The following is a 26645-nucleotide window of genomic DNA, read 5'->3' on the forward strand; positions in this document are numbered from 1 at the left end:
CAGCCAATTTTCTGGATTTTTGAAAATTTCACTTTTTTGTGAAAATATCCACTAAATGAGGGAATAATATGTGTGAGGGTACCCCAGGAGAGTTCCAAATGTGTGTGGGTAGAATATATATCCCACGGGGGTAAAATTGAAAAAAGTTGAAAATTTTTTTGTTTTGGACTTAGTCATTTTATCAGACTTTCAGATAAGGGAAATGTGAGTGAGCGTTCCAATTTCAGTTCCAGAGCGATTCGCCCAATGAGTCCTTGATATTTAGTCGTTTTCAGTCAATTTTCTGGATTTTTGAAAATTTCACTTTTTTGTGAAAATATCAACTAAATGACGGAATAATATGTGTGAGGGTTCCCCAGGAGAGTTCCAAATGTGTGTGGGTAGAATATATATCCCACGGGGATAAAATTGAAAAAAGTTGAAAATATTTTGTTTTGGACTTAGTCATTTTATCAGACTTTCAGATAGGGCAAATGTCAGTGAGCGTTCCGATTTCAGTTCCAGAGCGATTCGCCCAATGAGTCCTTGATATTTAGACATTTTCAGCCAATTTCTGGATTTTTGAAAATTTCACTTTTTTGTGAAAATATCCACTAAATGAGGGAATAATATGTGTGAGGGTTCCCCAGGAGAGTTCCAAATGTGTGTGGGTAGAATATATATCCCACGGGGGTAAAATTGAAAAAAGTTTAAAAAAAAAATTTCTTTGACTTAGTCATTTTTCCGGCGTTTATCAGACTTTCAGATAGGGGAAATGTGAGTGATGGTTCCGATTTCAGTTCCAGAGCGATTCGCCCAATGAGTCCTTGATATTTAGTCGTTTTCAGCCAATTTTCTGGATTTTTGAAAATTTCACTTTTTTGTGAAAATATCCACTAAATGAGGGAATAATATGTGTGAGGGTACCCCAGGAGAGTTCCAAATGTGTGTGGGTAGAATATATATCCCACGGGGGTAAAATTGAAAAAAGTTTAAAAAAAATTTTTTTTGGACTTAGTCATTTTTCCGGCGTTTATCAGACTTTCAGATAGGGGAAATGTCAGTGAGCATTCCGATTTCAGTTCCAGAGCGATTCGCCCAATGAGTCCTTGATATTTAGTCGTTTTCAGCCAATTTTCTGGATTTTTGAAAATTTCTCTTTTTTGTGAAAATAGCCACTAAATGAGGGAATAATATGTGTGAGGGTACCCCAGGAGAGTTAAAAATGTGTGTGGGTAGAATATATATCCCACGGGGGTAAAATTGAAAAAAGTTTCAAAAAATTTTTTTTGGGACTTAGTCATTTATCCGGCGTTTATCAGACTTTCAGATAGGGGAAATGTGAGTGAGCGTTCCGATTTCAGTTCCAGAGCGATTCGCCCAATGAGTCCTTGATATTTAGTCGTTTTCAGCCAATTTTCTGGATTTTTGAAAATTTCACTTTTTTGTGAAAATATCCACTAAATGACGGAATAATATGTGTGAGGGTTCCCCAGGAGAGTTCCAAATGTGTGTGGGTAGAATATATATCCCACGGGGATAAAATTGAAAAAAGTGGAAAAAAAATTTTTTTTGGACTTAGTAATTTTTCCGGCGTTTATCAGACTTTCAGATAGGGGAAATGTCAGTGAGCGTTCCGATTTCAGTTCCAGAGCGATTCGCCCAATGAGTCCTTGATATTTAGACATTTTCAGCCAATTTCTGGATTTTTGAAAATTTCACTTTTTTTGTGAAAATATCCACTAAATGAGAGAATAATATGTGTGAGGGTACCCCAGGAGAGTTCCAAATGTGTGTGGGTAGAATATATATCCCACGGGGGTAAAATTGAAAAAAGTTGAAAAATTTTTTTTTTGGACTAAGTCATTTTTCCGGCGTTTATCAGACTTTCAGATAGGGGAAATGTCAGTGAGCATTCCGATTTCAGTTCCAGAGCGATTCGCCCATTGAGTCCTTGATATTTAGTCGTTTTCAGCCAATTTTCAGGATTTTTGAAAATTTCACTTTTTTGTGAAAATATCCACTAAATGAGAGAATAATATGTGTGAGGGTACCCCAGGAGAGATCCAAATGTGTGTGGGTAGAATATATATCCCACGGGGGTAAAATTTAAAAAAGTTTAAAAAAAAATTTTTTGGGACTTAGTAATTTTTCTGGCATTTATCAGACTTTCAGATAGGGGAAATGTCAGTGAGCGTTCAGATTTCAGTTCCAGAGCGATTCGCCCAATGAGTCCTTGATATTTAGTCGTTTTCAGCCAATTTTCTGGATTTTTGAAAATTTCACTTTTTTGTGAAAATATCCACTAAATGAGGGAATAATATGTGTGAGGGTACCCCAGGAGAGTTCCAAATATGTGTGGGTAGAGTATATATCCCACGGGGGTAAAATTGAAAAAAGTTGAAAAATTTTTTTTTTTGAACTTTGTCATTTTTCCGGCGTGTATCAGACTTTCAGATAGGGGAAATGTCAGTGATCGTTCCGATTTCAGTTCCAGAGTGATTCGCCTAATGAGTCCTTGATATTTAGTCATTTTCAGCCAATTTTCTGGATTTTTGAAAATTTCACTTTTTTGTGAAAATATCCACTAAATGAGAGAATAATATGTGTGAGGGTACCCCAGGAGAGTTCCAAATGTGTGTGGGTAGAATATATATCCCACGGGGGTAAAATTGAAAAAAGTTGAAAAATTTTTTTTTTGGACTAAGTCATTTTTCCGGCGTTTATCAGACTTTCAGATAGGGGAAATGTCAGTGAGCATTCCGATTTCAGTTCCAGAGCGATTCGCCCATTGAGTCCTTGATATTTAGTCGTTTTCAGCCAATTTTCAGGATTTTTGAAAATTTCACTTTTTTGTGAAAATATCCACTAAATGAGAGAATAATATGTGTGAGGGTACCCCAGGAGAGTTCCAAATGTGTGTGGGTAGAATATATATCCCACGGTGGTAAAATTGAAAAAAGTTGAAAAAAATTTTTTTTTGAACTTAGTCATTTTTCTGGCGTTTATCAGACTTTCAGATAGGGGAAATGTCAGTGAGCGTTCCGATTTCAGTTCCAGAGCGATTTGCCCAATGCGTCCTTGATATTTAGTCGTTTTCAGCCAATTTTCTGGATTTTTGAAAATTTCACTTTTTTGTGCAAAATATCCACTAAATGAGAGAATAATATGTGTGAGGGTACCCCAGGAGAGTTCCAAATGTGTGTGGGTAGAATATATATCCCACGGGGGTAAAATTGAAAAAAGTTTAAAAAAATTTTTTTTTGGACTTAGTAATTTTTCCGGCATTTATCAGACTTTCAGATAGGGGAAATGTCAGTGAGCATTCTGATTTCAGTTCCAGAGCAATTCGCCCAATGAGTCCTTGATATTTAGTCGTTTTCAGCCAATTTTCAGGATTTTTGAAAATTTCACTTTTTTGTGAAAATATCCACTAAATGAGAGAATAATATGTGTGAGGGTACCCCAGGAGAGTTCCAAATGTGTGTGGGTAGAATATATATCCCACGGGAGTAAAATTGAAAAAAGTTGAAAAAAATTTTTTTTTGGACTTAGTCATTTTTCCGGCGTTTATCATACTTTCAGATAGGGCAAATGTCAGTGAGCGTTCCGATTTCAGTTCCAGAGCGATTCGCCCAATGAGTCCTTGATATTTAGTCGTTTTCAGCCAATTTTCTGGATTTTTGAAAATTTCACTTTTTTTGTGAAAATATCCACTAAATGACGGAATAATATGTGTGAGGGTTCCCCAGGAGAGTTCCAAATGTGTGTGGGTAGAATATATATGCCACGGGGATAAAATTGAAAAAAGTGGAAAAAAAATTTTTTTTGGACTTAGTAATTTTTCCGGCGTTTATCAGACTTTCAGATAGGGGAAATGTCAGTGAGCGTTCCGATTTCTGTTCCAGAGCGATTTGCCCAATGAGTCCTTGATATTTAGTCGTTTTCAGCCAATTTTCTGGATTTTTGAAAATTTCACTTTTTTGTGAAAATATCCACTAAATGAGGGAATAATATGTGTGAGGGTACCCCAGGAGAGTCCCAAATGTGTGTGGGTAGAATATATATCCCACGGGGGTAAAATTGAAAAAAGTTTAAAAAAAAAATTTCTTTGACTTAGTCATTTTTCCGGCGTTTATCAGACTTTCAGATAGGGGAAATGTGAGTGAGGGTTCCGATTTCAGTTCCAGAGCGATTCGCCCAATGAGTCCTTGATATTTAGTCGTTTTCAGCCAATTTTCTGGATTTTTGAAAATTTCACTTTTTTGTGAAAATATCCACTAAATGAGGGAATAATATGTGTGAGGGTACTCCAGGAGAGTCCCAAATGTTTGTGGGTAGAATATATATCCCACGGGGGTAAAATAGAAAAAAGTTGAAAATTTTTTTGTTTTGGACTTAGTCATTTTATCAGACTTTCAGATAGGGGAAATGTGAGTGAGCGTTCCGATTTCAGTTCCAGAGCGATTCGCCCAATGAGTCCTTGATATTTAGTCGTTTTCAGCCAATTTTCTGGATTTTTGAAAATTTCACTTTTTTGTGAAAATATCAACTAAATGACGGAATAATATGTGTGAGGGTACCCCAGGAGAGTTCCAAATGTGTGTGGGTAGAATATATATCCCACGGGGTAAAATTGAATAAAGTTGAAAAAAATTTTTTTTTGGACTTAGTCATTTTTCCGGCGTTTATCAGACTTTCAGATAGGGGAAATGTCAGTGAGCGTTCCGATTTCTGTTCCAGAGCGATTCGCCCAATGAGTCCTTGATATTTAGACATTTTCAGCCAATTTCTGGATTTTTGAAAATTTCACTTTTTTGTGAAAATATCCACTAAATGAGGGAATAATATGTGTGAGGGTTCCCCAGGAGAGTTCCAAATGTGTGTGGGTAGAATATATATCCCACGGGGGTAAAATTGAAAAAAGTTTAAAAAAAAAATTTCTTTGACTTAGTCATTTTTCCGGCGTTTATCAGACTTTCAGATAGGGGAAATGTGAGTGATGGTTCCGATTTCAGTTCCAGAGCGATTCGCCCAATGAGTCCTTGATATTTAGTCGTTTTCAGCCAATTTTCTGGATTTTTGAAAATTTCACTTTTTTGTGAAAATATCCACTAAATGAGGGAATAATATGTGTGAGGGTACCCCAGGAGAGTTCCAAATGTGTGTGGGTAGAATATATATCCCACGGGGGTAAAATTGAAAAAAGTTTAAAAAAAATTTTTTTTGGACTTAGTCATTTTTCCGGCGTTTATCAGACTTTCAGATAGGGGAAATGTCAGTGAGCATTCCGATTTCAGTTCCAGAGCGATTCGCCCAATGAGTCCTTGATATTTAGTCGTTTTCAGCCAATTTTCTGGATTTTTGAAAATTTCACTTTTTTGTGAAAATAGCCACTAAATGAGGGAATAATATGTGTGAGGGTACCCCAGGAGAGTTCCAAATGTGTGTGGGTAGAATATATATCCCACGGGGGTAAAATTGAAAAAAGTTTAAAAAAAATTTTTTTTGGACTTAGTCATTTTTCCGGCGTTTATCAGACTTTCAGATAGGGGAAATGTGAGTGAGCGTTCCGATTTCAGTTCCAGAGCGATTCGCCCAATGAGTCCTTGATATTTAGTCGTTTTCAGCCAATTTTCTGGATTTTTGAAAATTTCACTTTTTTGTGAAAATATCCACTAAATGACGGAATAATATGTGTGAGGGTTCCCCAGGAGAGTTCCAAATGTGTGTGGGTAGAATATATATCCCACGGGGATAAAATTGAAAAAAGTGGAAAAAAAATTTTTTTTGGACTTAGTAATTTTTCCGGCGTTTATCAGACTTTCAGATAGGGGAAATGTCAGTGAGCGTTCCGATTTCAGTTCCAGAGCGATTCGCCCAATGAGTCCTTGATATTTAGACATTTTCAGCCAATTTTCTGGATTTTTGAAAATTTCACTTTTTTTGTGAAAATATCCACTAAATGAGGGAATAATATGTGTGAGGGTACCCCAGGAGAGTTCCAAATGTGTGTGGGTAGAATATATATCTCAATGGGGGTAAAATTGAAAAAAGTTTAAAAAAATTTTTTTTTGGACAGTCATTTTTCCGGAGTTTATCAGACTTTCAGATAGGGCAAATGTCAGTGAGCATTCCGATTTCAGTTCCAGGGCGATTCGCCCAATGAGTCCTTGATATTTAGTCGTTTTCAGCCAATATTTTGGATTTTTGAAAATTTCACTTTTTTGTGAAAATATCCACTAAATGACGGAATAATATGTGTGAGGGTTCCCCAGGAGAGTTCCAAATGTGTGTGGGTAGAATATATATCCCACGGGGATAAAATTGAAAAAAGTTGAAAAAAATTTTTTTTCGGCCTTAGTCATTTTTCCGTCGTTTATCAGACTTTCAGATAGGGGAAATGTGAGTGAGCATTCCGATTTCAGTTCCAGAGCGATTCGCCCAATGAGTCCTTGATATTTAGTCGTTTTCAGCCAATTTTCTGGATTTTTAAAAATTTCACTTTTTTGTGAAAATATCCACTAAATGACGGAATAATATGTGTGAGGGTTCCCCAGGAGAGTTCCAAATGTGTGTGGGTAGAATATATATCCCACGGGGATAAAATTGAAAAAAGTGGAAAAAAAATTTTTTTTGGACTTAGTAATTTTTCCGGCGTTTATCAGACTTTCAGATAGGGGAAATGTCAGTGAGCGTTCCGATTTCAGTTCCAGAGCGATTCGCCCAATGAGTCCTTGATATTTAGACATTTTCAGCCAATTTCTGGATTTTTGAAAATTTCACTTTTTTTGTGAAAATATCCACTAAATGAGGGAATAATATGTGTGAGGGTACCCCAGGAGAGTTCCAAATGTGTGTGGGTAGAATATATATCTCAATGGGGGTAAAATTGAAAAAAGTTAAAAAAAATTTTTTTTTGGACAGTCATTTTTCCGGAGTTTATCAGACTTTCAGATAGGGCAAATGTCAGTGAGCATTCCGATTTCAGTTCCAGGGCGATTCGCCCAATGAGTCCTTGATATTTAGTCGTTTTCAGCCAATATTTTGGATTTTTGAAAATTTCACTTTTTTGTGAAAATATCCACTAAATGACGGAATAATATGTGTGAGGGTTCCCCAGGAGAGTTCCAAATGTGTGTGGGTAGAATATATATCCCACGGGGGTAAAATTTAAAAAAGTTTAAAAAAAAATTTTTTGGGACTTAGTAATTTTTCTGGCATTTATCAGACTTTCAGATAGGGGAAATGTCAGTGAGCGTTCAGATTTCAGTTCCAGAGCGATTCGCCCAATGAGTCCTTGATATTTAGTCGTTTTCAGCCAATTTTCTGGATTTTTGAAAATTTCACTTTTTTGTGAAAATATCCACTAAATGAGGGAATAATATGTGTGAGGGTACCCCAGGAGAGTTCCAAATATGTGTGGGTAGAGTATATATCCCACGGGGGTAAAATTGAAAAAAGTTGAAAAAATTTTTTTTTGAACTTTGTCATTTTTCCGGCGTGTATCAGACTTTCAGATAGGGGAAATGTCAGTGATCGTTCCGATTTCAGTTCCAGAGTGATTCGCCTAATGAGTCCTTGATATTTAGTCATTTTCAGCCAATTTTCTGGATTTTTGAAAATTTCACTTTTTTGTGAAAATATCCACTAAATGAGAGAATAATATGTGTGAGGGTACCCCAGGAGAGTTCCAAATGTGTGTGGGTAGAATATATATCCCACGGGGGTAAAATTGAAAAAAGTTGAAAAATTTTTTTTTTGGACTAAGTCATTTTTCCGGCGTTTATCAGACTTTCAGATAGGGGAAATGTCAGTGAGCATTCCGATTTCAGTTCCAGAGCGATTCGCCCATTGAGTCCTTGATATTTAGTCGTTTTCAGCCAATTTTCAGGATTTTTGAAAATTTCACTTTTTTGTGAAAATATCCACTAAATGAGAGAATAATATGTGTGAGGGTACCCCAGGAGAGTTCCAAATGTGTGTGGGTAGAATATATATCCCACGGTGGTAAAATTGAAAAAAGTTGAAAAAATTTTTTTTTTGAACTTAGTCATTTTTCTGGCGTTTATCAGACTTTCAGATAGGGGAAATGTCAGTGAGCGTTCCGATTTCAGTTCCAGAGCGATTTGCCCAATGCGTCCTTGATATTTAGTCGTTTTCAGCCAATTTTCTGGATTTTTGAAAATTTCACTTTTTTGTGCAAAATATCCACTAAATGAGAGAATAATATGTGTGAGGGTACCCCAGGAGAGTTCCAAATGTGTGTGGGTAGAATATATATCCCACGGGGGTAAAATTGAAAAAAGTTTAAAAAAATTTTTTTTTGGACTTAGTAATTTTTCCGGCATTTATCAGACTTTCAGATAGGGGAAATGTCAGTGAGCATTCTGATTTCAGTTCCAGAGCGATTCGCCCAATGAGTCCTTGATATTTAGTCGTTTTCAGCCAATTTTCAGGATTTTTGAAAATTTCACTTTTTTGTGAAAATATCCACTAAATGAGAGAATAATATGTGTGAGGGTACCCCAGGAGAGTTCCAAATGTGTGTGGGTAGAATATATATCCCACGGGGGTAAAATTGAAAAAAGTTGAAAAATTTTTTTTTTTGGACTAAGTCATTTTTCCGGCGTTTTCAAACTTTCAGATAGGGGAAATGTCAGTGAGCATTCCGATTTCAGTTCCAGAGCGATTCGCCCATTGAGTCCTTGATATTTAGTCGTTTTCAGCCAATTTTCAGGATTTTTGAAAATTTCACTTTTTTGTGAAAATATCCACTAAATGAGAGAATAATATGTGTGAGGGTACCCCAGGAGAGTTCCAAATGTGTGTGGGTAGAATATATATCCCACGTGGGTAAAATTGAAAAAAGTTGAAAAAAAATTTTTTTTGGACTTAGTCATTTTTCCGGCGTTTATCAGACTTTCAGATAGGGGAAATGTCAGTGAGCATTCCGATTTCAGTTCCAGAGCGATTTGCCCAATGCGTCCTTGATATTTAGTCGTTTTCAGCCAATTTTCTGGATTTTTGAAAATTTCACTTTTTTGTGCAAAATATCCACTAAATGAGAGAATAATATGTGTGAGGGTACCCCAGGAGAGTTCCAAATGTGTGTGGGTAGAATATATATCCCACGGGGGTAAAATTGAAAAAAGTTTTAAAAAATTTTTTTTTGGACTTAGTAATTTTTCCGCCATTTATCAGACTTTCACATAGGGGAAATGTCAGTGAGCGTTCTGATTTCAGTTCCAGAGCGATTCGCCCAATGAGTCCTTGATATTTAGTCGTTTTCAGCCAATTTTCAGGATTTTTGAAAATTTCACTTTTTTGTGAAAATATCCACTAAATGAGGGAATAATATGTATGAGGGTACCCCAGGAGAGTTCAAAATGTGTGTGGGTAGAATATATATCCCACGGGGATAAAATTGAAAAAAGTTGAAAAAAAATTTTTTTTTGGACTTAGTAATTTTTCCGGCGTTTATCAGACTTTCAGATAGGGGAAATGTCAGTGAGCGTTCCGATTTCAGTTCCAGAGTGATTCGCCCAATGAGTCCTTGATATTTAGTCGTTTTCAGGCAATTTTCTGGATTTTTGAAAATTTCACTTTTTTGTGCAAAATATCCACTAAATGAGAGAATAATATGTGTGAGGGTACCCCAGGAGAGTTCCAAATGTGTGTGGGTAGAATATATATCCCACGGGGGTAAAATTGAAAAAAGTTTAAAAAAATTTTTTTGGGACTTAGTAATTTTTCCGGCATTTATCAGACTTTCAGATAGGGGAAATGTCAGTGAGCATTCTGATTTCAGTTCCAGAGCAATTCGCCCAATGAGTCCTTGATATTTAGTCGTTTTCAGCCAATTTTCAGGATTTTTGAAAATTTCATTTTTTTGTGAAAATATCCACTAAATGAGGGAAGAATATGTGTGAGGGTATCCCAGGAGAGTTCCAAATGTGTGTGGGTAGAATATATATCCCACGGGGGTAAAATTGAAAAAAGTTTAAAAATTTTTTTTTTGGGACTTAGTAATTTTTCCGTCGTTTATCAGACTTTCAGATTGGGGAATTGTCAGTGAGCGTTCCGATTTCAGTTCCAGAGCGATTCGCCCAATGAGTCCTTGATATTTAGTCGTTTTCAGCCAATTTTCTGGATTTTTGAAAATTTCACTTTTTTGTGAAAATATCCACTAAATGAGGGAAGAATATGTGTGAGGGTACCCCAGGAGAGTTCCAAATGTGTGTGGGTAGAATATATATCCCACGGGGGTAAAATTGAAAAAAGTTTAAAAAATTTTTTTTTTCCACTTAGTAATTTTTCCGGCATTTATAAGACTTTCAGAATGGGGAAATGTCAGTGAGCGTTCAGATTTCAGTTCCAGAGCGATTCGCCCAATGAGTCCTGGATATTTAGTCGTTTTCAGCCAATTTTCTGGATTTTTGAAAATTTCACTGTTTTGTGAAAATATCCACTAAATGAGAGAATAATATGTGTGAGGGTACCCCAGGAGAATTCCAAATGTGTGTGGGTAGAATATATATCCCACGGTCATAAAATTGAAAAAAGTTGAAAAATTTTTTTTTTGGGACTTAGTCATTTTTCCTGCGTTTATCAGACTTTCACATAGGGGAAATGTCAGTGAGCGTTCCGATTTCAGTTCCAGAGCGATTCGCCCAATGTGTTAATGATATTTAGTCATTTTCAGCCAATTTTCTGGATTTTTGAAAATTTCACTTTTTTTGTGAAAATATCCACTAAATGAGAGAATAATATGTGTGAGGGTACCCCAGGAGAGTTCCAAATGTGTGTGGGTAGAATATATATCCCACGGGGGTAAAATTGAAAAAAGTTGAAAAAAATTTTTTTTTGGACTTAGTAATTTTTCCGGCATTTATCAGACTTTCAGATAGGGGAAATGTCAGTGAGCGTTCAGATTTCAGTTCCAGAGCGATTCGCCCAATGAGTCCTTGATATTTAGTCGTTTTCAGATAATTTTCTGGATTTTTGAAAATTTCACTTTTTTGTGAAAATATCCACTAAATGAGGGAATAATATGTGTGAGGGTACCCCAGGAGAGTTCCAAATATGTGTGGGTAGAGTATATATCCCACGGGGGTAAAATTTAAAAAAGTTGAAAAAATTTTTTTTTTGAACTTAGTCATTTTTCCGGCGTGTATCAGACTTTCAGATTGGGGAAATGTCAGTGATCGTTCCGATTTCAGTTCCAGAGTGATTCGCCTAATGAGTCCTTGATATTTAGTCGTTTTCAGCCAATTTTCTGGATTTTTGAAAATTTCACTTTTTTGTGAAAATATCCACTAAATGAGGGCATAATATGTGTGTTCCAAATGTGTGTGGGTAGAATATATATCCCACGGAGATAGAATTGAAAAAAAGTTGAAAAATTTTTTTTTTTGGACTTAGTCATTTTTCCTGCGTTTATCAGACTTTCACATAGGGGAAATGTCAGTGAGCGTTCCGATTTCAGTTCCAGAGTGATTCGCCCAATGAGTCCTTGATATTTTGTCGTTTTCAGCCAATTTTCTGGATTTTTGAAAATTTCACTGTTTTGTGAAAATATCCACTAAATGAGAGAATAGTATGTGTGAGGGTACCCCAGGAGAGTTCCAAATGTGTGTGGGTAGAATATATATCCCAAGGTCATAAAATTGAAAAAAGTTGAAAAATTTTTTTTTTTGGACCTAGTCATTTTTCCTGCGTTTATCAGACTTTCACATAGGGGAAATGTCAGTGAGCGTTCCGATTTCAGTTCCAGAGCGATTCGCCCAATGTGTCCATGATATTTAGTCATTTTCAGCCAATTTTCTGGATTTTTGAAAATTTCACTTTTTTTGTGAAAATATCCACTAAATGAGAGAATAATATGTGTGAGGGTACCCCAGGAGAGTTCCAAATGTGTGTGGGTAGAATATATATCCCACGGGGGTAAAATAGAAAAAAGTTGAAAAAAATTTTTTTTTGGACTTAGTAATTTTTCCGGCATTTATCAGACTTTCAGATAGGGGAAATGTCAGAGAGCGTTCAGATTTCAGTTCCAGAGTGATTTGCCCAATGAGTCCTGGATATTTAGTCGTTTTCAGCCAATTTTCTGGATTTTTGAAAATTTCACTTTTTTGTGAAAATATCCACTAAATGAGGGAATAATATGTGTGAGGGTACCCCAGGAGAGTTCCAAATGTGTGTGGGTAGAATATAAATTCCACGGGGATAAAATTGAAAAAAGTTGAAAAAAATTTTTTTTTGGACTTAGTAATTTTTCCGGCGTTTATCAGACTTTCAGATAGGGGAAATGTCAGTGAGCGTTCCGATTTCAGTTCCAGAGTGATTCGCCCAATGAGTCCTTGATATTTAGTCGTTTTCAGGCAATTTTCTGGATTTTTAAAAATTTCACTTTTTTGGGAAAATATCCACTAAATGACGGAATAATATGTGAGAGGGTACCCCAGGAGAGTTCCAAATGTGTGTGGGTAGAATATATATCCCACGGGGGTAAAATTGAAAAAAGTTGAAAAAAATTTTTTTTTGAACTTAGTCATTTTTCCGGCGTTTATCAGACTTTCACATAGGGGAAATGTCAGTGAGCGTTCCGATTTCAGTTCCAGAGAGATTCGCCCAATGAGTCCTTGATATTTAGTCGTTTTCAGCCAATTTTCTGGATTTTTGAAAATTTCACTTTTTTGTGAAAATATCCACTAAATGAGGGAATAATATGTGTGAGGGTACCCCAGGAGAGTTCCAAATGTGTGTGGGTAGAATATATATCCCACGGGGGTAAAATTGAAAAAAGTTTAAAGAAATTTTTTTTTGGACTTAGTAATTTTTCCGGCATTTATCAGACTTTCAGATAGGGGAAATGTCAGTGAGCATTCTGATTTCAGTTCCAGAGCGATTCGCCCAAAGAGTCCTTGATATTTAGTCGTTTTCAGCCAATTTTCTGGATTTTGGAAAATTTCACTTTTTTGTGAAAATATCCAATAAATGACGGAATAATATGTGTGAGGGTACCCCAGGAGAGTTCCAAATGTGTGTGGGTAGAGTATATATCCCACGGGGGTAAAATTGAAAAAAGTTGAAAAAATTTTTTTTTGGAACTTAGTCATTTTTCCGGCGTTTATCAGACTTTCAGATAGGGGAAATGTCAGTGAGCGTTCCGATTTCAGTTCCAGAGTGATTCGCCCAATGAGTCCTTGATATTTAGTCGTTTTCAGGCAATTTTCTGGATTTTTAAAAATTTCACTTTTTTGGGAAAATATCCACTAAATGACGGAATAATATGTGAGAGGGTACCCCAGGAGAGTTCCAAATGTGTGTGGGTAGAATATATATCCCACGGGGGTAAAATTGAAAAAAGTTGAAAAAAATTTTTTTTTGAACTTAGTCATTTTTCCGGCGTTTATCAGACTTTCACATAGGGGAAATGTCAGTGAGCGTTCCGATTTCAGTTCCAGAGAGATTCGCCCAATGAGTCCTTGATATTTAGTCGTTTTCAGCCAATTTTCTGGATTTTTGAAAATTTCACTTTTTTGTGAAAATATCCACTAAATGAGGGAATAATATGTGTGAGGGTACCCCAGGAGAGTTCCAAATGTGTGTGGGTAGAATATATATCCCACGGGGGTAAAATTGAAAAAAGTTTAAAGAAATTTTTTTTTGGACTTAGTAATTTTTCCGGCATTTATCAGACTTTCAGATAGGGGAAATGTCAGTGAGCATTCTGATTTCAGTTCCAGAGCGATTCGCCCAAAGAGTCCTTGATATTTAGTCGTTTTCAGCCAATTTTCTGGATTTTGGAAAATTTCACTTTTTTGTGAAAATATCCAATAAATGACGGAATAATATGTGTGAGGGTACCCCAGGAGAGTTCCAAATGTGTGTGGGTAGAGTATATATCCCACGGGGGTAAAATTGAAAAAAGTTGAAAAAATTTTTTTTTGGAACTTAGTCATTTTTCCGGCGTGTATCAGACTTTCAGATAGGGGAAATGTCAGTGATCGTTCCGATTTCAGTTCCAGAGTGATTCGCCTAATGAGTCCTTGATATTTAGTCATTTTCAGCCAATTTTCTGGATTTTTGAAAATTTCACTTTTTTGTGAAAATATCCACTAAATGAGAGAATAATATGTGTGAGGGTACCCCAGGAGAGTTCCAAATGTGTGTGGGTAGAATATATATCCCACGGGGGTAAAATTGAAAAAAGTTGAAAAAATTTTTTTTTGGAACTTAGTCATTTTTCCGGCGTTTATCAGACTTTCACATAGGGGAAATGTCAGTGAGCGTTCCGATTTCAGTTCCAGAGCCATTTGCCCAATGCGTCCTTGATATTTAGTCGTTTTCAGCCAATTTTCTGGATTTTTGAAAATTTCACTTTTTTGTGCAAAATATCCACTAAATGAGAGAATAATATGTGTGAGGGTACCCCAGGAGAGTTCCAAATGTGTGTGGGTAGAATATATATCCCACGGGGGTAAAATTGAAAAAAGTTTAAAAAAATTTTTTTTTGGACTTAGTAATTTTTCCGGCATTTATCAGACTTTCAGATAGGGGAAATGTCAGTGAGCATTCTGATTTCAGTTCCAGAGCGATTTGCCCAATGCGTCCTTGATATTTAGTCGTTTTCAGCCAATTTTCTGGATTTTTGAAAATTTCACTTTTTTGTGCAAAATATCCACTAAATGAGAGAATAATATGTGTGAGGGTATCCCAGGAGAGTTCCAAATGTGTGTGGGTAGAATATATATCCCACGGGGGTAAAATTGAAAAAAGTTTAAAAAATTTTTTTTTGGGACTTAGTAATTTTTCCGTCGTTTATCAGACTTTCAGATAGGGGAATTGTCAGTGAGCGTTCCGATTTCAGTTCCAGAGCGATTCGCCCAATGAGTCCTTGATATTTAGTCGTTTTCAGCCAATTTTCTGGATTTTTGAAAATTTCACTTTTTTGTGAAAATATCCACTAAATGAGGGAAGAATATGTGTGAGGGTACCCCAGGAGAGTTCCAAATGTGTGTGGGTAGAATATATATCCCACGGGGGTAAAATTGAAAAAAGTTGAAAAAAAATTTTTTTGGGACTTACTCATTTTTCCGGCGTTTATCAGACTTTCAGATAGGGGAAATGTGAGTGAGCGTTCCGATTTCAGTTCCAGAGCGATTCGCCCAATGAGTCCTTGATATTTAGTCGTTTTCAGCCAATTTTCTGGATTTTTGAAAATTTCACTTTTTTGTGAAAATATCCACTAAATGAGGGAAGAATATGTGTGAGGGTACCCAAGGAGAGTTCCAAATGTGTGTGGGTAGAATATATATCCCACGGGGGTAAAGTTGAAAAAAGTTTAAAATTTTTTTTGGAGTTAGTCATTTTTCCAGCGTTTATCAGACTTTCAGATAGGGAAAATGTAAGTGAGAGTTCAGATTTCAGTTCCAGAGCGATTCGCCCTATGAGTCCTTGATATTTATTCGTTTTCAGCCAATTTTCTGGATTTTTGAAAATTTCACTTTTTTGTGAAAATATCCACTAAATGAGGGAATAATATGTGTGAGGGTACCCCAGGAGAGTTCCAAATGTGTTTGGGTAGAATATATATCCCACAGGGGTAAAATTGAAAAAAGTTGAAAAAAATTTTTTTGGGGACTTAGTCATTTTTCCGGCGTTTATCAGACTTTCAGATAGGGGAAATGTCAGTGAGCGTTCTGATTTCAGTTCCAGAGTGATTCGCCTAATGAGTCCTTGATATTTAGTCGTTTTCAGCCAATTTTCTGGATTTTTGAAAATTTCACTTTTTTTCTGAAAATATCCACTAAATGAGGGAATAATATGTGTGCGGGTACCCCAGGAGAGTTCCAAATGTGTTTGGGTAGAATATATATCCCACAGGGGTAAAATTGAAAAAAGTTGAAAAAAAAATTTTTTGGGGACTTAGTCATTTTTCCGGCGTTTATCAGACTTTCAGATAGGGGAAATGTCAGTGAGCGTTCTGATTTCAGTTCCAGAGCGATTCGCCCAATGAGTCCTTGATATTTAGTCGTTTTCAGCCAATTTTCTGGATTTTTGAAAATTTCACTTTTTTGTGAAAATATCCACTAAATGAGGGAATAATATGTGTGAGGGTACCCCAGGAGAGTTCCAAATGTGTTTGGGTAGAATATATATCCCACAGGGGTAAAATTGAAAAAAGTTGAAAAATTTTTTTTTTTGGACTTAGTCATTTTTCCTGCGTTTATCAGACTTTCACATAGGGGAAATGTCAGTGAGCGTTTCCATTTCAGTTCCAGAGTGATTCGCCCAATGAGTCCTTGATATTTTGTCGTTTTCAGCCAATTTTCTGGATTTTTGAAAATTTCACTGTTTTGTGAAAATATCCACTAAATGAGAGAATAATATGTGTGAGGGTACCACAGGAGAGTTCCAAATGTGTGTGGGTAGAATATATATCCCACGGTCATAAAATTGAAAAAAGTTGAAAAATTTTTTTTTTTGGACTTAGTCATTTTTCCTGCGTTTATCAGACTTTCAGATAGGGGAAATGTCAGAGAGCGTTCAGATTTCAGTTCCAGAGCGATTCGCCCAATGAGTCCTAGGTATTTAGTCGTTTTCAGCCAATTTTCTGACTTTTTGAAAATTTCACTGTTTTGTGAAAATATCCACTAAATGAGAGAATAATATGTGTGAGGGTACCCCAGGAGAGTTCCAAATGTGTTTGGGTAGAATATATATCCCACAGGGGTAAAATTGAAAAAAGTTGAAAAAAATTTTTTTGGACTTAGTCATTTTTCCGGCGTTTATCAGACTTTCAGATAGGGGAAATGTCAGTGAGCGTCCCGATTTCAGTTCCAGAGCGATTCGCCCAATGAGTCCTTGATATTTAGTCGTTTTCACCCAATTTTCTGGATTTTTGAAAATTTCACTTTTTTGTGAAAATATCCACTTAATGAGGGCATAATATGTGTGAGGGTACCCAGAAGAGTTCCAAATGTGTGTTGGTAGAATATATATCCCACGGAGATAAAATTGAAAAAAGTTGAAAAATTTTTTTTTTTTGGACTTAGTCATTTTTCCTGCGTTTATCAGACTTTCACATAGGGGAAATGTCAGTGAGCGTTCCGATTTCAGTTCCAGAGTGATTCGCCCAATGAGTCCTTGATATTTTGTCGTTTTCAGCCAATTTTCTGGATTTTTGAAAATTTCACTTTTTTGTGAAAATATCCACTAAATGAGAGAATAATATGTTTGAGGGTACCCCAGGAGAGTTCCAAATGTGTGTGGGTAGAATATATATCCCACGGGGGTAAAGTTGAAAAAAGTTTAAATTTTTTTTTTTTTTCGACTTAGTAATTTTTCCGGCATTTATCAGACTTTCAGATAGGGGAAATGTCAGTGAGTGTTCAGATTTCAGTTCCAGAGCGATTCGCCCAATGAGTCCTTGATATTTAGTCGTTTTCAGCCAATTTTCTGGATTTTTGAAAATTTCACTTTTTTGTGAAAATATCCACTAAATGAGAGAATAATATGTGTGAGGGTACCCCAGGAGAGTTCCAAATGTGTGTGGATAGAATATATATCCCACGGTCATAAAATTGAAAAAAGTTGAAAAATTTTTTTTTTTGGACTTAGTCATTTTTCCTGCGTTTATCAGACTTTCACATAGGGGAAATGTCAGTGAGGGTTCCGATTTCAGTTCCAGAGCGATTCGCCCAATGAGTCCTTGCTATTTAGTCGTTTTCAGCCAATTTTCTGGATTTTTGAAAATTTCACTTTTTTGTGAAAATATCCACTAAATGAGAGAATAATATGTGTGAGGGTACCCCAGGAGAGTTCCAAATGTGTGTGGGTAGAATATATATCCCACGGGGGTAAAATTTAAAAAAGTTTAAAAAATTTTTTTTTTGGACTTAGTAATTTTTCCGGCATTTATCAGACTTTCAGATAGGGGAAATGTCAGTGAGCGTTCAGATTTCAGTTCCAGAGCGATTCGCCCAATGAGTCCTTGATATTTAGTCGTTTTCAGCCAATTTTCTGGATTTTTCAAAATTTCACTTTTTTGTGAAAATATCCACTAAATGAGGGAATAATATGTGTGAGGGTACCCCAGGAGAGTTCCAAATGTGTGTGGGTAGAATATATATCCCACGGGGGTAAAATTGAAAAAAGTTGAAAAAATTTTTTTTCTGAACTTAGTCATTTTTCCGGCGTTTATCAGACTTTCAGATAGGGGAGATGTCAATGAGCGTTCAGATTTCAGTTCCAGAGCGATTCGCCCAATGAGTCCTTGATATTTAGTCGTTTTCAGCCAATTTTCTGGATTTTTGAAAATTTCACTTTTTTGTGAAAATATCCTCTAAATGAGGGAATAATATGTGTGAGGGTACCCCAGGAGAGTTCCAAATGTGTGTGGGTAGAATATATATCCCACGGAGATAAAATTGGACTTAGTCATTTTTCCTGTGTTTATCAGACTTTCACATAGGGGAAATGTCAGTGAGCATTCCGATTTCAGTTCCAGAGCGATTCGCCCAATGAGTCCTTGATATTTTGTCATTTTCAGCCAATTTCTGGATTTTTGAAAATTTCACTGTTTTGTGAAAATATCCACTAAATGAGAGAGAGTTCCAAATGTGTGTGGGTAGAATATATATCCCACGGTCATAAAATTGAAAAAAGTTGAAAAATTTTTTTTTTTGGACTTAGTCATTTTTCCGGCGTTTATCATACTTTCAGATAGGGGAAATGTCAGTGAGCGTCCCGATTTCAGTTCCAGAGCGATTCGCCCAATGAGTCCTAGGTATTTGGTCGTTTTCAGCCAATTTTCTGACTTTTTGAAAATTTCACTGTTTTGTGAAAATATCCACTAAATGAGAGAATAATATGTGTGAGGGTACCCCAGGAGAGTTCCAAATGTGTGTGGGTAGAATATATATCCCACGGTCATAAAATTGAAAAAAGTTGAAAAATTTTTTTTTTTGGACTTAGTCATTTTTCCTGCGTTTATCAGACTTTCACATAGGGGAAATGTCAGTGAGGGTTCCGATTTCAGTTCCAGAGCGATTCGCCCAATGAGTCCTTGATATTTAGTCGTTGTCAGCCAATTTTCCGGATTTTTGAAAATTTCACTTTTTTGTGAAAATATCCACTAAATGAGGGAATAATATGTGTGAGGGTACACCAGGAGAGTTCCAAATGTGTGTGGGTAGAATATATATCCCACGGGGGTAAAATTGAAAAGAGTTGAAAAAAATTTTTTTTTTACCTTAATTTTTCCGGCGTTTATCAGACTTTCAGATAGGGAAAATGTCAGTGAGCGTTCCGATTTCAGTTCCAGAGCGATTCGCCCAATGAGTCCTTGATATTTAGTCGTTTTCAGCCAATTTTCTGGATTTTTTAAAATTTCACTTTTTTGTGAAAATATCCACTAAATGAGGACATAATATGTGTGAGGGTACCCCAGGAGAGTTCCAAATGTTTGTGGGTAGAATATATTTCCCACGGGGATAAAATTGAAAAAAGTTGAAAAAAATTTTTTTTTGAACTTAGTAATTTTTCCGGCGTTCATCAGACTTTCAGATAGGGGAAATGTCAGTGAGCATTCCGATTTCAGTTCCAGAGCGATTCGCCCAATGAGTCCTTGATATTTAGTCGTTTTCAGCTAATTTTCTGGATTTTTGAAAATTTCACTTTTTTGTGAAAATATCCACTAAATGAGGGAATAATATGTGTGAGGGTACCCCAGGAGAGTTCCAAATGTGTGTGGATAGAATATATATCCCACGGGGGTAAAATTGAAAAAAGTTAAAAAAAATTTTTTTTTTGGACTTAGTAATTTTTCCGCTGTTTATCAGACTTTCAGATAGGGAAAATGTCAGTGAGCGTTCCGATTACAGTTCCAGAGCGATTCGCCCAATGAGTCCTTGATATTTAGTCGTTTTCAGCCAATTTTCTGGATTTTTGAAAATTTCACTTTTTTGTGAAAATATCCACTAAATGAGAGAATAATATGTGTGAGGGTACCCCAGGAGAGTTCCAAATGTGTGTGGGTAGAATATATATCCCACAGGGGTAAAATTGTAAAAAGTTGAAAAAAATTTGTTTTTGGACTTAGTAATTTTTCCGGCATTTATCAGACTTTCAGATAGGGGAAAGGTCAGTGAGCTTTCAGATTTCAGTTCCAGAGCGATTCGCCCAATGAGTCCTTGATATTTTGTCATTTTCAGCCAATTTCTGGATTTTTGAAAATTTCACTGTTTTGTGAAAATATCCACTAAATGAGAGAGAGTTCCAAATGTGTGTGGGTAGAATATATATCCCACGGTCATAAAATTGAAAAAAGTTGAAAAATTTTTTTTTTTGGACTTAGTCATTTTTCCGGCATTTATCAGACTTTCAGATAGGGGAAATGTCAGTGAGCGTCCCGATTTCAGTTCCAGAGCGATTCGCCCAATGAGTCCTTGATATTTAGTCGTTGTCAGCCAATTTTCCGGATTTTTGAAAATTTCACTTTTTTGTGAAAATATCCACTAAATGAGGGAATAATATGTGTGAGGGTACACCAGGAGAGTTCCAAATGTGTGTGGGTAGAATATATATCCCACGGGGATAAAATTGAAAAAAGTTGAAATAAAAATTTTTTTTGGACTTAGTAATTTTTCCGGCGTTTATCAGACTTTCAGATAGGGGAAATGTCAGTGAGCGTTCAGATTTCAGTTCCAGAGCGATTCGCTCAATGAGTCCTTGATATTTAGTCGTTTTCAGCCAATTTTCTGTATTTTTGAAAATTTCACTTTTTTGTGAAAATATCCACTAAATGAGAGAATAATATGTGTTAAGGTACCCCAGGAGAGTTCCAAATGTGTGTGGGTAGAATATATATCCCACGGGGGTAAAATTGAAAAGAGTTGAAAAAAATTTTTTTTTTAGCTTAATTTTTCCGGCGTTTATCAGACTTTCAGATAGGGAAAATGTCAGTGAGCGTTCCGATTTCAGTTCCAGAGCGATTCGCCCAATGAGTCCTTGATATTTAGTCGTTTTCAGCCAATTTTCTGGATTTTTTAAAATTTCACTTTTTTGTGAAAATATCCACTAAATGAGGACATAATATGTGTGAGGGTACCCCAGGAGAGTTCCAAATGTTTGTGGGTAGAATATATTTCCCACGGGGATAAAATTGAAAAAAGTTGAAAAAAATTTTTTTTTGGACTTAGTAATTTTTCCGGCGTTCATCAGACTTTCAGATAGGGGAAATGTCAGTGAGCATTCCGATTTCAGTTCCAGAGCGATTCGCCCAATGAGTCCTTGATATTTAGTCGTTTTCAGCTAATTTTCTGGATTTTTGAAAATTTCACTTTTTTGTGAAAATATCCACTAAATGAGGGAATAATATGTGTGAGGGTACCCCAGGAGAGTTCCAAATGTGTGTGGATAGAATATATATCCCACGGGGGTAAAATTGAAAAAAGTTAAAAAAAAATTTTTTTTTGGACTTAGTAATTTTTCCGCTGTTTATCAGACTTTCAGATAGGGAAAATGTCAGTGAGCGTTCCGATTACAGTTCCAGAGCGATTCGCCCAATGAGTCCTTGATATTTAGTCGTTTTCAGCCAATTTTCTGGATTTTTGAAAATTTCACTTTTTTGTGAAAATATCCACTAAATGAGAGAATAATATGTGTGAGGGTACCCCAGGAGAGTTCCAAATGTGTGTGGGTAGAATATATATCCCACAGGGGTAAAATTGTAAAAAGTTGAAAAAAATTTGTTTTTGGACTTAGTAATTTTTCCGGCATTTATCAGACTTTCAGATAGGGGAAAGGTCAGTGAGCGTTCAGATTTCAGTTCCAGAGTGATTCGCCCAATGAGTCGTTGCTATTTAGTCGTTTTCAGCCAATTTTCTGGATTTTTGAAAATTTCACTTTTTTGTGAAAATATCCACTAAATGAGAGAATAATATGTGTGAGGGTACCCCAGGAGAGTTCCAAATGTGTATGGGTAGAATATATATCCCACTGGGGTAAAATTGAAAAAAGTTGAAAAAAATTTTTTTTTGGACTTAGTAATTTTTCCGGCATTTATCAGACTTTCAGATAGGGGAAATGTCAGAGAGCGTTCAGATTTCAGTTCCAGAGCGATTTGCCCAATGAGTCCTGGATATTTAGTCGTTTTCAGCCAATTTTCTGGATTTTTGAAAATTTCACTGTTTTGTGAAAATATCCACTAAATGAGAGAATAATATGTGTGAGGGTACCCCAGGAGAGTTCCAAATGTGTGTGGGTAGAATATATATCCCACGGTCATAAAATTGAAAAAAGTTGAAAAAATTTTTTTTTTGGACTTAGTCATTTTTCCTACGTTTATCAGACTTTCACATAGGGGAAATGTCAGTGAGCGTTCCGATTTCAGTTCCAGAGCGATTCGCCCAATGTGTCCATGATATTTAGTCATTTTCAGCCAATTTTCTGGATTTTTGAAAATTTCACTTTTTTTGTGAAAATATCCACTAAATGAGAGAATAATATGTGTGAGGGTACCCCAGGAGAGTTCCAAATGTGTGTGGGTAGAATATATATCCCACGGAGATAAAATTGGACTTAGTCATTTTTCCTGTGTTTATCAGACTTTCAAATAGGGGAAATGTCAGTGAGCATTCCGATTTCAGTTCCAGAGCGATTCGCCCAATGAGTCCTTGATATTTTGTCATTTTCAGCCAATTTCTGGATTTTTGAAAATTTCACTGTTTTGTGAAAATATCCACTAAATGAGAGAGAGTTCCAAATGTGTGTGGGTAGAATATATATCCCACGGTCATAAAATTGAAAAAAGTTGAAAAATTTTTTTTTTTGGACTTAGTCATTTTTCCTGCGTTTATCAAACTTTCACATAGGGGAAATGTCAGTGAGCATTCCGATTTCAGTTCCAGAGCGATTCGCCCAATGAGTCCTTGATATTTAGTCGTTGTCAGCCAATTTTCTGGATTTTTGAAAATTTCACTTTTTTGTGAAAATATCCACTAAATGAGAGAATAATATGTGTGAGGGTACCCCAGGAGAGTTCCAAATGTGTGTGGGTAGAATATATATCCCACGGGGGTAAAATTGAAAAAAGTTGAAAAAAATTTTTTTTTGAACTTAGTCATTTTTCCGGCGTTTATCAGACTTTCAGATAGGGGAAATGTCAGTGAGCGTTCAGATTTCAGTTCCAGAGCGATTCGCTCAATGAGTCCTTGATATTTAGTCGTTTTCAGCCAATTTTCTGTATTTTTGAAAATTTCACTTTTTTGTGAAAATATCCACTAAATGAGGGGATAATATGTGTGGGGGTACCCCAGGAGAGTTCCAAATGTGTGTGGGTAGAATATATATCCCACGGGGGTAAAATTGAAAAAAGTTGAAAAAATTTTTTTTTTTTACTTAATTTTTCCGGCGTTTCTCAGACTTTCAGATAGGGGAAATGTCAGTGAGCATTCAGATTTCAGTTCCAGAGCGATTCGCCCAATGAGTCCTTGATATTTAGTCATTTTCAGCCAATTTTCTGGATTTTTGAAAATTTCACTTTTTTGTGAAAATATCCACTAAATGAGAGAATAATATGTGTGAGGGTACCCCAGGAGAGTTCCAAATGTGTGTGGGTAGAATATATATCCCACGGGGGTAAAGTTGAAAAAAGTTTAAAAAATTTTTTTTTTCGACTTAGTAATTTTTCCGGCATTTATCAGACTTTCAGATAGGGGAAATGTCAGTGAGTGTTCAGATTTCAGTTCCAGAGCGATTCGCCCAATGAGTCCTTGATATTTAGTCGTTTTCAGCCAATTTTCTTGATTTTTGAAAATTTCACTTTTTTGTGAAAATATCCACTAAATGAGAGAATAATATGTGTTAAGGTACCCCAGGAGAGTTCCAAATGTGTGTGGGTAGAATATATATCCCACGGGGGTAAAATTGAAAAAAGTTGAAAAAAATTTTTTTTTTAGCTTAATTTTTCCGGCGTTTATCAGGCTTTCAGATAGGGGAAATGTCAGTGAGCATTCAGATTTCAGTTCCAGAGCGATTCGCCCAATGAGTCCTTGATATTTAGTCGTTTTCAGCCAATTTTCTGGATTTTTGAAAATTTCACTTTTTTGTGAAAATATCCACTAAATGAGGGAATAATATGTGTGAGGGTACCCCAGGAGAGTTCCAAATGTGTGTGGATAGAATATATATCCCACGGGGGTAAAATTGAAAAAAGTTAAAAAAAAAATTTTTTTTGGACTTAGTAATTTTTCCGCTGTTTATCAGACTTTCAGATAGGGAAAATGTCAGTGAGCGTTCCGATTACAGTTCCAGAGCGATTCGCCCAATGAGTCCTTGATATTTAGTCGTTTTCAGCCAATTTTCTGGATTTTTGAAAATGTCACTTTTTTGTGAAAATATCCACTAAATGAGAGAATAATATGTGTGAGGGTACCCCAGGAGAGTTCCAAATGTGTGTGGGTAGAATATATATCCCACAGGGGTAAAATTGTAAAAAGTTGAAAAAAATTTGTTTTTGGACTTAGTAATTTTTCCGGCATTTATCAGACTTTCAGATAGGGGAAAGGTCAGTGAGCGTTCAGATTTCAGCTCCAGAGTGATTCGCCCAATGAGTCCTTGATATTTAGTCGTTTTCAGCCAATTTTTTGGTTTTTTGAAAATTTCACTTTTTTGTGAAAATATCTACTAAATGAGGGCATAATATGTGTGAGGGTACCCCAGGAGAGTTCCAAATGTGTGTGGGTAGAATATATATCCCACGGGGATAAAATTGAAAAAAGTTGAAAAAAAATTTTTTTTGGACTTAGTCATTTTTCCTGCGTTTATCAGACTTTCACATAGGGGAAATGTCAGTGAGCGTTCCGATTTCAGTTCCAGAGCGATTCGCCCAATGAGTCCTTGATATTTAGTCGTTTTCAGCCAATTTTCTGGATTTTTGAAAATTTCACTTTTTTTGTGAAAATATCCACTAAATGAGAGAATAATATGTGTGAGGGTACACCACGAGAGTTCCAAATGTGTGTGGGTAGAATATATATCCCACGGGGGTAAAATTGAAAAAAGTTGAAAAAAAATTTTTTTTGGACTTCGTAATTTTTCCGGCTTTTATCAGACTTTCAGATAGGGGAAAAGTCAGTGAGCGTTCAGAGTTCAGTTCCAGAGTGATTCGCCCAATGAGTCCTTGATATTTAGTCATTTTCATCCAATTTTCTGGATTTTTAAAAATTTCACATTTTTGTGAAAATATCCACTAAATGAGGGTTCCCCAGGAGAGTTCCAAATGTGTGAGGGTACCCCAGGAGAGTTCCAAATGTGTGTGGGTAGAATATATATCCCACGGGGATAAAATTTAAAAAAGTTGAAAAATTTTTTTTTTTGGACTTAGTCATTTTTCCTACGTTTATCAGACTTTCACATAGGGGAAATGTCAGTGAGCGTTCCGATTTCAGTTCCAGAGCGATTCGCCCAATGTGTCCATGATATTTAGTCATTTTCAGCCAATTTTCTGGATTTTTGAAAATTTCACTTTTTTGTGAAAATATCCACTAAATGAGGGAATAATATGTGTGAGGGTACCCCAGGAGAGTTCCAAATGTGTGTGGGTAGAATATATATCCCACGGGGATAAAATTGAAAAAAGTTGAAAAAAAATTTTTTTTTGGACTTAGTAATTTTTCCGCTGTTTATCAGACTTTCAGATAGGGAAAATGTCAGTGAGCGTTCCGATTACAGTTCCAGAGCGATTCGCCCAATGAGTCCTTGATATTTAGTCGTTTTCAGCCAATTTTCTGGATTTTTGAAAATTTCACTTTTTTGTGAAAATATCCACTAAATGAGGGCATAATATGTGTGAGGGTACCCCAGGAGAGTTCCAAATGTGTGTGGGTAGAATATATATCCCACGGGGATAAAATTGAAAAAAGTTGAAAAATTTTTTTTTTTGGACGTAGTCATTTTTCCGGCGTTTACCACACTTTCACATAGGGGAAATGTCAGTGAGCGTTCCGATTTCAGTTCCAGAGCGATTCGCCCAATGAGTCCATGATATTTAGTCGTTTTCAGCCAATTTTCTGGATTTTTGAAAATTTCACTTTTTTGTGAAAATATCCACTAAATGAGAGAATAATATGTGTCAGGGTACCCCAGGAGAGTTCCAAATGTGTGTGGGTAGAATATATATCCCACGGGGGTAAAATTGAAAAAAAGTTTAAAAAAAATTTTTTTTGGACTTAATAATTTTTCCAGCATTTATCAGACTTTCAGATAGGGGAAAGGTCAGTGAGCGTTCAGATTTCAGTTCCAGAGCGATTCGCCCAATGAGTCCTTGATATTTAGTCATTTTCAGCCAATTTTCTGGATTTTTGAAAATTTCACTTTTTTGTGAAAATAATCACTAAATGAGAGAATAAAATGTGTGAGGGTACCCCAGGAGAGTTCCAAATGTGTGTGGGTAGAATATATATCCCACGGGGGTAAAATTGAAAAAAGTTGAAAACATTTTTTTTTGGGACTTAGTAATTTTTCCGGCATTTATCAGACTTTCACAGATAGGGGAAATGTCAGTGAGCGTTCCGATTTCAGTTCCAGAGCGATTCGCCCAATGAGTCCTTGATATTTAGTCGTTTTCAGCCAATTTTTTGGTTTTTTGAAAATTT

Source organism: Phyllobates terribilis, unplaced genomic scaffold (genome assembly GCF_046119375.1).
Source record: "Phyllobates terribilis strain yellow unplaced genomic scaffold, ASM4611937v1 Scaffold_102__1_contigs__length_5892047, whole genome shotgun sequence".
Classification (NCBI taxonomy): domain Eukaryota; kingdom Metazoa; phylum Chordata; class Amphibia; order Anura; family Dendrobatidae; genus Phyllobates; species Phyllobates terribilis.